Genomic DNA, 14,543 nt, shown 5'->3' with positions numbered 1-14,543 from the left:
TTTGAGGATGTATTTTAAACGGTGCCTACAATGTAGTATGATATCATACAATTTGACTAGATTGTTTTATCCATAGAACTTCGTGGTTAATAATATGCTTGTATAAATTTTGGCAATACTACGAAACATCTTAAAGATAACAACTTAGTATGTGACTTAAACTTTAATCTCTTTGGTGGCATAAATAATTTTTCAAAGCTTTCAGAAATTCAAAAAGAATAATTTAAACGGTTCAGTAGTTTCCGAATACAAAAAACCATTTAAATTTGATAGAATTTATTTTAAACCGTGACATCAAAAGATGCTATTTTTTCATATCAATGAAAAAATTGCCACTGTCTTAATTAAGGATACGCCAATCGTGGATAAATAGGCTAAATAATATCTTTATTCTAAAAGGAACGACTGTTTATTTATATGATTATTACATTGTGTACGGAATTGTAAAAGACATCTATGATACTGTGAAAAAGAAGTGTGAAAAAAGACGAAATTAATGCAAAAAAAATAGTGTAAGGTGTTACCTTAAGTACCAGATGAGTGATGAAATTTGTTATGAGATCCAATCTCATGAAACCCAAAATATAAGACACAAAATCATTATTAAAGGTAGAACTTTAAATGAAAATTTTCAAGTTGTAGTTTCGATTTACCAACTTTTCTCTTTTGAAGGGATTTCAAAAATCTTCTAAGGAACAAAGCTAAATATTTGTCTTTAAGAAGACTAACAACATGTCTCGGTATTGAAGAAGAATAATGAAAATAGGATTAGAAAGAAAAATGTTGTTTATTTCAAACACTAAAAAGAAATTCATGGGGTTTGTTTTGAAGCCAACTGACAAACCACTCAAGAAATAGAACCACAACATGAATTGAAACATTAACGCTAATCGATCTATGAATAGATACCCTCCAATTGTCCAAGGTCTAAGGCAACAACCACTTCAATCAATAAATGATCATAGTGGCTCACAGTTCATCTGTTACACTTGCGAAAATTCAAAACAAGCTATATACAAATATGTAAATAAGTCAATTGTTGCTTCGCATGCTAACTTTATTGAACTTTATGATAACTAAGCTCGGCCATGTAGATGGACCAAATTTATGGTTAATAAACATTGGTTTCTTCCTTCATGTCTACTACGATCATGATATGTTTAAAACATACACAAATGTTGAGGATAAGAAGTTATTGTTGGGAGATTCTCACACCACGAATGTTGTTAAAATGGCATACATTGAGCTCAAGTTAACATATAGAAAGACTTTGGTCCTCAAAGATGTTATATATACTCCAGAGATTGGGAAGAGTCCTATTTTTAAGTTTCTTTTGAATAAGGTTGGATTACTCAGGCTATAGGGGAAGATTTGCATACCATTACTGAAAATGATCTTTTTGTTCGAAAAGATTATGCCACTTGTGGAATGTTTAAACTCAATGTTGACATGAATAAATTTGAACATTTCGTCAAAATGTTGTGTGATTTTAGTATTTGGCATGCTATACTTTTTTATGTAAATAAATAAATAATATCCAATTTGAGTAATTTAAAATTAATTCCAAAATTAACTATCTTAATATATATAAATCCAAGGTTGTCATGATGGCAACCCTAGCCACATGTCAACCTCATAGCAACTCTAAGCATATATGGTGATGTGTCATCTTCATAGTAATTCTTGCCCAAACCCTAATTTTATGTTCACTTTTTTGTCCATCTAATTTATTAAATTTTTATTCATAGAAAATAACTTACTTATTTAAATACTATTTTTTATTAAACCCCTACATTAATAATTAATAATAATAATGATAATAATTATAAATAATAATAATAATAATAAAATTATTATTATTAAAAATCATCTTAAAACTTTTCTATCTTTATATTTTATATCAATAAAATTGATATAATTGTCCATCTAATTTATTAAATTTTTATTCATAGAAAATAACTACTTATTTAAATACTATTTTTTATTAAACCCCTACATTAATAATTAATAATAATAATAATGATAATAATTATAAATAATAATAATAAAATTATTATTATTAAAAATCATCTTAAAATTATTATTATTAAAAATCATCTTAAAATTATTATAAATAAAACTTTGAAGTCTTATTTCTTACTTCCCCTTGCATTTTGTGTATAAAGTTATTCATAATTAAATTTAAATATTGAAACATTGAAAAAATATTTTTAACATCGTTTAGTCTAAAATATTCTAATTTTAATATAATATAAAATTATAGTAGTCTTTGATATACTAAATAAAATTATAATACTATTTGATATCCTATTTCTTTTGGTCATATTTTTTATTAAGGAATGATTTAATAAAATAGGCATTTCTATATAAACTATAATTTTAGGTAATATATAGATTTAATTTTTTTTATAAAAAAGACAATATAATTTGAAGAGTAATTATGTATTTTAGTTTGAATTATTAATAATATATATATATATATATATATATATATATATATATATATATATATATATATCAATTTTTTTTCTTTTCCATAACTTCCTATCATTATTAGTATTTTTTCAGTTTTTAATCTTCATTAAAGATACCATAAAAATAATATTTTAATAAGTCATGTGTTTAATACTGATTATTACTTATCACTATCAGTTACCATTTTGACCATTTTGACAAATAACTATTAACTTTTTTTGTTAAGAATATAAAAATATATACTTTAATGTGCAATTTTTACTATCCAATCACTCTTTATTTAATTTAAATTATATGCATTCATAATAAATACATAAATAAATGTTCTTCAATCTTTTTTTTTTTCATTTCTCTTTTACAAACTTTCTCCTTCATTTTTTTCAATTGACAATGCTAACTGAATGTAATTTTAGATAATATATAGATTTAGAAGTTTTTATAAAACAGACAATATAATTCTAAGAGTAATAATGTATTTTGGTTTGAATTATTATAAATATATACTAATTTTTTTCTATTCCATAACTTCCTACCATATTTAATTTTTTTTCGTCAGTTTTTAATCTTCATTTAAGATACCATAAAAACACCATTTTAATAGGTCCTTTATGCCATACTTATTATTATTTATCAGTTACTATGTTGACAAATAATGGGTACTATTAACTTTTTCGGTTAAGAATATAAAAAAATATACTTTAATGTGCATTTTTTACTATTCAACCACTCTTTATTTAATTTTAATTCTATGCATTCATTATAAATATCAAAAGAAATGATGTTCAATAACATTCTTTTTTTTTCATTTCCCTTTTAAAAGTTTTCTCCTTCATTTTTCTCAATTAACAATGCTAGCTGTGAATTAGTCTAATATATTATTTGAATTTACATTCTCCTTCATATAGTTATTAGAAGAATAAGAAATTTATGTAATTTTGAAGATTTATTTTCATTCTACTCTATATACTTCAACTTTATTATCTCATGTATGTGATTTGAATAGTTAAAATTTTATTATTTTTTGAAATTTCAGGTTGAATCACACTTTTTATCGAGAAAAGTGAGTTGGTAAATCACATTTAATTATAAGATTAAAATTTGGATGGACAAAGGCTAAGTGAGAATTAGGCTAATATATTATTTAAGTTCACTTTTTCTTTTTTGTAATTAATTGGAAGAATAAAAAAAGGTATGTAATTTCTTTACTTTTTCAGGTTGAGTCACATATTTTGTCAGACGGATAAAGAGATGATGAATCATATTTTTTTTATAGAGAAAAAGTGAGTTGATAAATCACATATAATTATAAGATTGAACTTTGGATTGAAAAAGGCTAAGGGAGAATTAGGCTAATTTATTATTTGAGTTCATTTTTTTTTCTTTTCTATAAATAATTGGAAGAATAAAAAAGGTATGAAATTTCAAGTGTATTCATTTTTTGTCTTTATTTTTCATTTAACTTTTTTATTATAAATTAAATAGGAGATTTGATCCATTATAATTTTTTTCCAAGTTGAATCACATATTTTGACCGATAACAATGAGAAATTGAGCTACCATTGATATGTACATATTTTAATATTAAATTTAATACCAATTAAATATATTGAAATTTTATATCTAAAATTTGAATATTAATTGTTATTTATAATAAACCATATTTTCTATTTTACAAAATATAATTTATCTTAACGCGTTGTTTGATTTTGTACACATTTCAATATAAAAATTTAAAAACAATTTAATATATTAAACTGTTATATCTAAAAATTGAATTTTAATTGATATTTGATAATTACTTATATCATTATAAACTACTTTTTATAAATAATATGCAATTTCGATATTTTTCATATTAGGTAAAGGTTATAAGTAAAATATTTCACTTTAAATTTAAACAATAATAAAAAATGAGCTATGCTATATGTCACGAAAAAATTGGTCACGAAATTTCACGAATACGCTATTTTATATATCGGTGATCTAGCTTTCATATTTTTATAACAAGAAAGGACTACGTTTATCAAGATGAAATTCACCGCCATAGCTCACTCTAATTGCAAGTCTATGAAAAGCTAAAAGCTAGATCACTTTAACTCTTCTCTAATAAGAATTTTAAATATTGATGCATTTGCAATCATATTTGTTCTTGAAATGTTTGTTTTGATATGCATCATTTTGAAAACAGAGGTTAATTAATTAAATAATACAAATGGTGCAAGCATATAATACATTCACGAGAAATTCGCGAAATGCTGTTTCGTGACATTAAGCATTTCTCATAAAAAATTGAACCAATTGATCTCAGAATTATAGTATATCTCTGTCATTATGTTTTTCTTTGCAAACATGTTATTCTATAATTTAATTTATGTATATAATATTTTAACTCTTCAATGCTATAATAATGTTTGAAACCTTTGATTACTATATTTTACTATTATCATTAATATTTTTCTACACAATCATTAAATTCGGTAATTTCAAACACTATTAAAATATTTAAAGAGTCATACTTTTTACTCTAAATTCTTACATTTGAACTAAATATCATCACAGTTCATTATGAAAAAAATGTAACAATTTTTGTTAAAAAAATTAATCAGAATATAGGTTTTTTAAATAAACTAATTATTTTGTTCTATTAATTTTTTTAATATACAATTTATTTAAAATCCATCTATTACTTTTTAAAACTTTTAATTAACCATTTAAATTCATTTAATTCTCATATAAACCATAATAAATGCAAAAGAATTGATTGTCTTTAAAAATAAAAAGTAATATTTAAATATAACTAAATAATATTATCTATTAACAATATATGAAGACAAAAAATTTTGTTACAATTTTTTTATCAAGCATGAATGACATCATATTATTATATACAATAAACTTAAATAAAATATTCAGCTTATTTTAAAATACACATTCAATTATTATATATGCAAACAGCCGCGCATCGCGCGGGTAACTTTCTAGTTAAGATAAAAAATGCGATTTGTGAAAAATACTTGTTCATCAAGTTTGTGGAAAATTTGAATTTCAAAGATATTGGATCATAAACCAAGGTACAATGTTCAAACTAGTTAATTTAAGGTTTATGTTCTCAAGAAGTAATCATAAACTTTTAAGCATGCATTGGTTTAAGGTTCATCTTTTAACTTAGCAAAAAATTGTATTTTTTTGAAGAAGTAATCAGTTGATTCAAACTTTTAATCAATTGTCATTGCCAAAACATCAACTTTTTTGAAAACTGATTGTTGTGACAAACAGTTGTAAGGGATGTGTAATTGATTGTAAGGGATGTGTAATTGATTGTCATAGTGCAATTTTTGATATTTTTTAACGTTATAATTAAGACAATAGATTGTAAGGATCATGCAATAAATTATCACTAATGAAACTTTAACAAATTATGAATGATCGTAACATCTCTTCATGACACTTTTTCATGAAATTTTTTCTTGAATCATTGTATAACTATTCTGATTATTTTCAAACATTGCATTTCCAATGAGTTTCTTTGTGACTATAAAAAGCAGAAATTTTCATATTGCATGAGACTTTCTTCATGAACATTTTTACTTTTTTTCAAGTGTATGTAACATTTTAACAGAAAAAATTTTCCTGCATAATTTTCATTTTAGTGTGAAAACGTTTAGAAAAACACTTGAGCACTTAAATTTTTATATCTTGTTGATTTGTTCATTGAAGAAGAATATTTAATTTTTATATCTAAAAAAAGCAGCAAAATCTCAAAGTTGATTAACGTTGCTATAAAGTCTGTCTACAATATTTTTCATGCAAAATTGTGTGGTGATTTTTATCTATAAAAAATTTGTTGTACTTATTACAGGTGTTTACAAATAGGGATGATGTTTTTCTATTTGTTGTAAAACGTCCTTTGAATCGGGGATATTCAAAGTCCGCCATAGTTGTTTGGTTTTTGTAAAAATATGGAAGTGGCGTGCTTCTTTTTTGTTGTTAAAAGATTGTAGGAGAAGTCTTGATGTGAGATTTGTACAAATATATAAAAATAGTGGAAATCTCTCACGCGGTGTGATGAGACTGGATGAACCCTTGGTTGATAAGATAAACTAGTATTATATCCTTGTGTCAATTTTCTATACTGCACTTTATTTTTCTAGCAATATCGTTCATTCGTTCATCATATTTTTCAGAAGAATAAAAGGAACCACAAAATCCCTAAAATAACCGAAAAAGTCAAATCTAATTCACCCCTCTTAGATTGCACTTTCACACTTACACGATTGTCCTAGTGAAGCTAAAAATTGAAAAATCCCACATATATCGGTCATTAGAGAATTTAAACCTTTACATATAATATTCTCTGATGTGTATTAACTTGATGGATTTTTAACTAAAAATCAAAAAACAATCTTTTATCACTTTTATAGATGATTGTTTTGACTATACTTATTTATATCTCATGAAAAAAAGTGACGCAATTGACATGTTTAAGATACTGGGTACAAAAATAGAAAATCAATCCAATACAAAAAATTAAGAGGTTTCGTAGTGACTAGTGATAGAGATACAAAGTATGAATTCAACATTTTTAATACATTTTATAATTTGCATGAATTTATACATGAAAATACAACACCATATTCTTCTGAAATGAATGGAAAAGGTGAAATACAGAGTCGAACTTAAAGTGAGTTGATTGTTGTTATTATGTTATATTTTAGTGTTGTTTCTCATTGTCGGGGGAAATATTATTAAGTGTATGTTATATTGTGAATAAAATTTCCAAATCTAAGAGTAATATCTCTTATTACGAAATCTTGAATAAAAGACAACATAACTTGTTTTATCTTCAAACATAAGGTTGTTGGGCTTATGTCAGAATTCCTAACCCAAATCGATTCAAACTGGCAAGTAGAACATATGAATTTGTACGCATTAGGTATACAATTAACAATAAAATACATGTTTCATGACCTGAATGTTAAGGTAACCACATAGTCTTACAATGTTGACTTTCACGAAACCATGTTCCACTTTAAATTTAGAAATAATTGGGGTACCAGATCAAGTCACTTTTTCATGATCAAGGGCAATGAAAGAAACAAACAACAAGAAAAAAACATTAAAGAAGCAAGAGAGTTTGAATTTCTTAAGATTATAACCCTATTTTATAGTCTGTACTTTATGAGGATCCAACAAACCTCCAAAAAGCCACGCCTCTCCTTCACACCGACTTATTTTAGGAGGCCACAAACTACGAGATCAATTCTCTAGAATCTAACAATACCCGAAACTTAGTAGATTTTCCTCATGGATGGAAAACCTATCAGTTGTAAATATATTTTGAAGAAGAAATTAAAACATGATGCAACATTTTACAAATACAATACTCACATTATAGCTAACGAGGAAGTATAAATTTCTTCAAGACCTTTTCACCAGTTATAAAAATAAAACTCACTTGTGTATTCATTCCACTTATCATTATTTATAACTTATATGTACACCAAATTGAACTTAAAACCACTTTTTAATGGTAATTTGGAAGAATAAGTATATGTGGAATAACATGAAGGCTTTGTGGTTCATGGAATCGAGACTAAGGTTTGTAAGTTAGATAAGCCTATGTATTGTCTAAAACAAGCTCCTAAATAATGACATGAAAAGTTTGACTATATGTTTATCTTGAATGGATTTACAGTGAATCACAGTTGTTGACCAAGTGACTTTAAACACAATAGGATATAAGAGGGGAGAGGAGTATGCGAATTGTGATGATCGAATTTCCCAAAAAAAATTGGTTTATAAAATTTGTTTTATTAAAATATGTATTTTATAAAAAATAATAAAACAGAAACAGAGTATAAGAAGTATAGAGAACAAAAAGGATTGAGAAATAAGTAACACTAAGCCTACTTCAGTCTCAAAGAGTTTCCCTTTGAGATTTCAACTAAAGTCAAACTTGATCTTTTCATAAGTTCAATATAAATAACCTTCTACAAACAAACAAAAGTTTTGCACAAGCTTAACACAAAACTTAAACTAGAGCATTTCACATGTTTAACTCAATAATCTTTACCAGGGCTTTTACACAGGTTCAACTCAATAGCCTTCACCAGAGATTTTACATAGGTCCTACTCAATAACCTACACCCAAGATTTTAACAGGTTAAGCTTGTAACCTTCAAAATTAGTACAAATAATTCACGAGGAAACTATGGCCTTGAATAAACCTTTTCAGCAAAACACTAGTACAACAACTCTTAGATGAAACTCTTCACTCTCTTGGAACTAAGACAACTCTATTGAAAATTAACTTTTATATAAGAATGAGGTAACTAAAGATAGAAGATGATATCTATTTATAAAACTAATGTGTTTTGAAAATAGAGGACACCTCCCTTATATAGGAAAAACATTGGCTAAAATAGAAAACAATCCTTGGGCTTTTTTAATGAGTTAGTTGATTAAACTTATATATTAATCGATTAACCAAGCCAAAATAGTAAACCTTAAAATTCTACTTCACTTAATTGATTATTAGCCTCTTTAATCGATTATAATGTGTTACACTTTGATTTAATCTATTATGTGAACATTTTAATCGATTAGACAATGTATTTTACTCTTTTAATTAATTAAACAAGTTTCTAGTCAACTAAGCGCTTATTTGGAGTGATTTTAAGCGTATTGTCTTAGTACCCCAAGACTTACTTTTGTTTCCTTTTCAATTTAGCCGATCAAAAGTATGAAAAATCATAAGCATGAGACTAGACACACTTTCAAACTTTCACATCATCGAGCCCATAGCTTAAGACTGCTAATTATAAGGCTTGTGATATCTTTTTTTGTTCATATTGAATCATAAAAAATATTTTGAAAAGTTGTCATGATCAAAGTCTTTTGACAATTTCCGTCAACAACACTAGTCAGTTGTTATCAACACCATTTTTTATAACTGTCGTCAACATACCCATTTGACAGTTGTCATAAACACCATTTTTAGATATTTTTTCATTAATATGTCCATTTGACAGTTTTCATCAACACTTAACAGCCATCATCATTAAAACAATTTGAGTATTATCACCTGCGCAACATACAGAACCACAACGTTGATAAATATATTTAATACATGTTTGAAAATAGCATTTACATTATCATATGTCTCTTTGTAGACGATTTACTGATAGTTGGTTCAAACATTAATGTCATAAATAATGTGAAATCATTGATGTGTAACAACTTCAAATAAAAGATCTTGAAGAAGTCTTGAAGAAATACAAATACATTTATCATAAACCTACTTGCACCTCGTATGATCCAATTGCTATATAAACTCTTGGAGAACATTAGTCATAACGTAAGACAATCTAAATATGTGAGCATCATTTATAACCTTGAATATGCTATTAATGGTACTTTACCTGACGTTTCTTATGTCGTGAGATCTTGTGCATGTTTACCAATAGACCTAGTATAGAGCAATGACACAATATTAAGAGATTCATTAGGTACTTCAAAATGAGTAAGAACCTCATATTACATTATCAAAATTTTCCCGCTACCCTTGAGAGTTACGGTGGATGTTGATTAGACACCTTATCAAATAATTCTAAAGCTACAATTTGTTACATTTTTTGCATAAATGGAGAAGCACTTTTTTGGAAGTCTAAGAAATAAATGATTCCCACTCAATCCAATAGGAAAATGAAATGGTAGCTCTTACAATCGCTAGTGAAAGAGAAATTCGATTGAGATGGTTGCTCGCATAGATTCTCCTATAAAAAAAGGGTGCATGCAATCTTGATCCATTGCGATAAAACTGCAACTACGGCAAAAATTGAGAACCATTACTACAACAGTGAGTGACGACAAATTTGTCATAATCAAAACATTGTTAGAGAGTTTCTCTTCAAGGGAGCTATTTGAGTGGATTAGGAATGCAATGATAAAATTTATCCGACCCTTTGACGAAATGATTAACTATATAGAAAGTACAAAACACATAAAAGAGGGTGAGAATGTTCCTACTAGATCAATAAATTCCTCATAATAGTAACCCGGCTTAAAAGGGGGAAAATCCAAAAAATTAGATTCAATGGATAATAAGGGTCGCTTAGCGGCGTTTAAAGCCAGAACAAAGTTCTGTATGGACTGACCCAACACAAGAATTGAGAGCACCTAGCAGGATTCCTAGGCCAACTCTTGGGGGTTATCTTAATCTTATCTATTATGCTATGTTTAAGTGTGTGGACAACTATTGATGTGTTACTGTATAGAAGCGTTAAGACGTTACTTCCATAATCATTTTCAAAATTTAAGTTGGATAGTATTGGAACATTTAATGATGTAACATTTGATAATGTGTTAAAGTTCAAATGTGGATAATCTACTAAAAATACTTTTTTGCGCTTTTCAAGTGTTTATATATTTGAGATAGTCTACTTGGAATGTGCCACAAAAGATATAGAAATTTCACAAACGTAGAAAGCGATATCAATAATTAATGTAGTGTATGGTTAGGCTGAATTATCAACGCCCATTCTTTCATTTCTATTTATTGAATTTTTCAAGTATTTTTTGAAGTTCTATTTGGAGAAAAGTTACATTTCAAATAATTATTATGAATAGGCTTACAACCATTTCTTAGGATGTATTTAGAACAATGCCTACAGTGTTACAGGTTATCATACCGTTTGACAAGCCGTTTTATCTTGGAGACTCGTAGTTGATAATAAATTTGCACAATTTTATTATCGTGATTTTTTAAAAAACAAAACTTCATATTATGTGATTAAGGGAATAATTTCTTTGATGGTATAACTCATTTTTGAAAAAAAAAAAACATTTCAATTAAAAATTATAAACTCTTACAATGGGATAAAATATAAATATTTAGACATGCAGATCATCAATGTCTCAACTTTTGGATAAATATTATTTTTTAATACTAAAAAATTTATGAGAAAATGGGTGAAGCACTCACAGTGTAAAATTTTTTTACACTGTCAACCAATCACAACTATGAATCAGGATAAATTAGACTGTAATTTTTTAAAAATTTATATGACATGGTAAAATGATTTGTTTATATTAAATGACAGTGTAAAACTTTTTTACACTGTCAGTGTACTATCTTTAACCTCAAAATTTATTTGAATGTGTAATATTTGAACATTCTTAATTATTTTATTTTGAGAAATTTATGACTAATACCATTTTAGCCAATATCATAAAATATCTTTAAGAAAAAGACATAGTAAGCGATTTAATTCAATAAACTTTTTTTAAATATTATTTTATTATGAAAACAATAATGTAATGATGAAGCACATAATTAGTTTAAACACTCTCATTTTTTATTTGAAACTTAAACAAAAAAAATGATTATATCTTGAAACTAAAAAAAAATACAAAACAAAAAAAGAAAGACAAGGACCAAGAGAGGAATAATTAGTGCAATAATTAGATAAACAAGAACCACAATTGAGTGTATGGAATGAAAACTGGTCCGGGCGGGCCGTAGACAGAGAGAGTCAAATCAAACATACTTACTATTAAGATATGACCGATGAATGACAACGTAATGAAGCTTAGATGCAGAAACATGAGACATAGTTGGTGATAATGTTGAACCAAAAATGCACATTCCAATGCTTAAGCAAACCTAATAAGTCTATGGTTGTGAATTTTGAGAGAGTAAATTGTGGGGGGTGACGAGTTTTAGACGCAACACAAGTACCAAACAATTTTAATTAATTGAAAAAAAACATTGTCAACAGCAGTAGGTCCAACGTGTGGTACGGTTTAGGCCCCAAACGTAAGAGGTGTTTGTGTGTGTGAGGAAGTTGTGAATGATCTTTCTTTTCATGAATTTATTATTTTAGTCTTTTACTGTATTGGTAGTACATCTGCATGGCTTTGGCATGGGAATCTTCTTCTTTCTGCCTCCCTTTTCTCTCTTTCAAACCTACACATTCTTTCACTAACCTAATTCTTCTTTCCACACCTTGGAATTTTGGAATTTCTTTGTCAACTGTCAGAATGGTATTGGTGCATACTGCATCTTATCTTGTGTTGGACCCTCTATTGTGTTAGTATATATTTTCTCTAAACTTGTCTTGGAGATTATGTGTTAATTAATGATTATTTAATTGTGACAAAATAAATAAATTTTATTTAGTATAATTTATTATGAAAAATAGTTGTAGTTTATTTAGGCACCTTCAAAAATAACATTTATAAATTAAAAATATATATATTCACAAGCTTTAATTAGTTATTTAAAATTTGCATGAAATATAAAAAAATTAAATTAAACAAAGAAACTCTTTCACAGTTTAATGCAATGATTATAATTTGTTATCTAATTGTATTTTATAATTAGTAGAACAACTTTTTTTTTTACTCCATTGAATATATGTGGTTATGCATTTTTAGTAGTGATGATGTACCAGTATTTTATTTAGATAATTTAATAAAAATGTATTATATTTAATATATATATATATATATATATATATATATATATATATATATATATATATAATTATCAAGTTATTTATTGTTTAACATATTGATGTTATTAGTGATAGGTTTGAAGTGTTGTAAATGTGACTTGCAACACAAGTAAAATCATCACAACCTAATCACTGTGAGTCTGTGACTATTTAGTTATGATTTTCTAGGCCTTATAAATAGCATTATCTCATGTACTTGTATGTATTTCATTTCAATGATCTCTCTCTCTCTCTCTCTCTCTCTCTCTCTCTCTCTCTCACACACACACACACACACACACAAAATTGCTTTTGATTCTCTAAATCGTCGTTGAGAGTCAGACACTTCAATGAGTCTCTTACCAAGAAGTCAATCGCTTCCATGACAAAAATCATGTCACGGGAGGAGTGCTATATAAAAGGTGAGGAGAATAATGCGAAGAAAAAGCAAGAGACACCAAGGAAAAACCATCCAACACTCATGGCACATCGCAACAACACATGATGAGTTAATGTACCCCGCCTATAAGAGACTAGGAAACTTTCAAGCACAATGTGACTGTTCAAAGTATAATATGATGTTCCTTAGACTTTCTTATGGCTCAATAATAGTGGTATTAAAGGCAATGATTTAACTAAAGATGATTAACTTTTTGTATGGAAAGTATTTCCAACAATAATGGTCTGACGACATACCACTATAAAAAAAAGGTCTCCTGCCATGGCCACGAAACCGCGGCTATATGCAAAATAACCTTGGTGTAACGCTTTGGCCATGGAAAACCGACTGTGGGATATGCGGGCGTGGTCTAAAGTATAATCCACGGTTTTCTTGTTTGTGCCACGTTTTATGGACATTCGTGGGTTGTATAGGCCACGGTTTAGGCATCTAGATTGAGGTCGCGGTTTGTCTTTGCCATGAGTACAAACCTGTGGCCAGATCGTAAAACCACGGTTTCTATTTAATTTATTGCATACAGTTTAGTTTCAAAGTCTTGCCACGGTTTGTTTATGGCCACTAATTAAAACCGCGACTATATGTAGGCCAATTTTACATGTCAATTAAACATGTCAATTTTACACATCAAAAATCAATTTTAGAATCAATTCTAAGTACTCCAATAGTGAAATCAATTTTCTTTTTCAAACCAACACACCAATCACTTGCGCCAATTTTGAAGAATTTAAAGCTTGATTACTATAATTGTATGAATACAAATTATTTTATTGTCTATACGTCAATGACAATAGCATCAAAACAGATAATCATCCAAAACTAAATATAAAAGATTGAGTGACAAAGAGTTGCTATAAACACTACAAACAGATAATCATCCCTAGAGGTGCTTCCTTGTATTCAAAATTTGGTTCTGACCAACCCGAACATTTCCCAACTGTATCAATACATATAGGCCTGAATAGGATAAAGATAATAAAGTCAGCCCGCAACACTCCCCAACTGTATCAACCAGTGATTTAAGAACACTCACAAGACCCTGTAAAGATAATGTATCAACCAGTGATTTAAGAACACTCACAAGACTCTGTAAAGATAAAGATAATGAAGTCAGC

Source organism: Vicia villosa, linkage group LG4 (genome assembly GCF_029867415.1).
Source record: "Vicia villosa cultivar HV-30 ecotype Madison, WI linkage group LG4, Vvil1.0, whole genome shotgun sequence".
Lineage (NCBI taxonomy): Eukaryota > Viridiplantae > Streptophyta > Magnoliopsida > Fabales > Fabaceae > Vicia > Vicia villosa.
Note: the sequence above shows the minus strand (reverse complement) of the source record.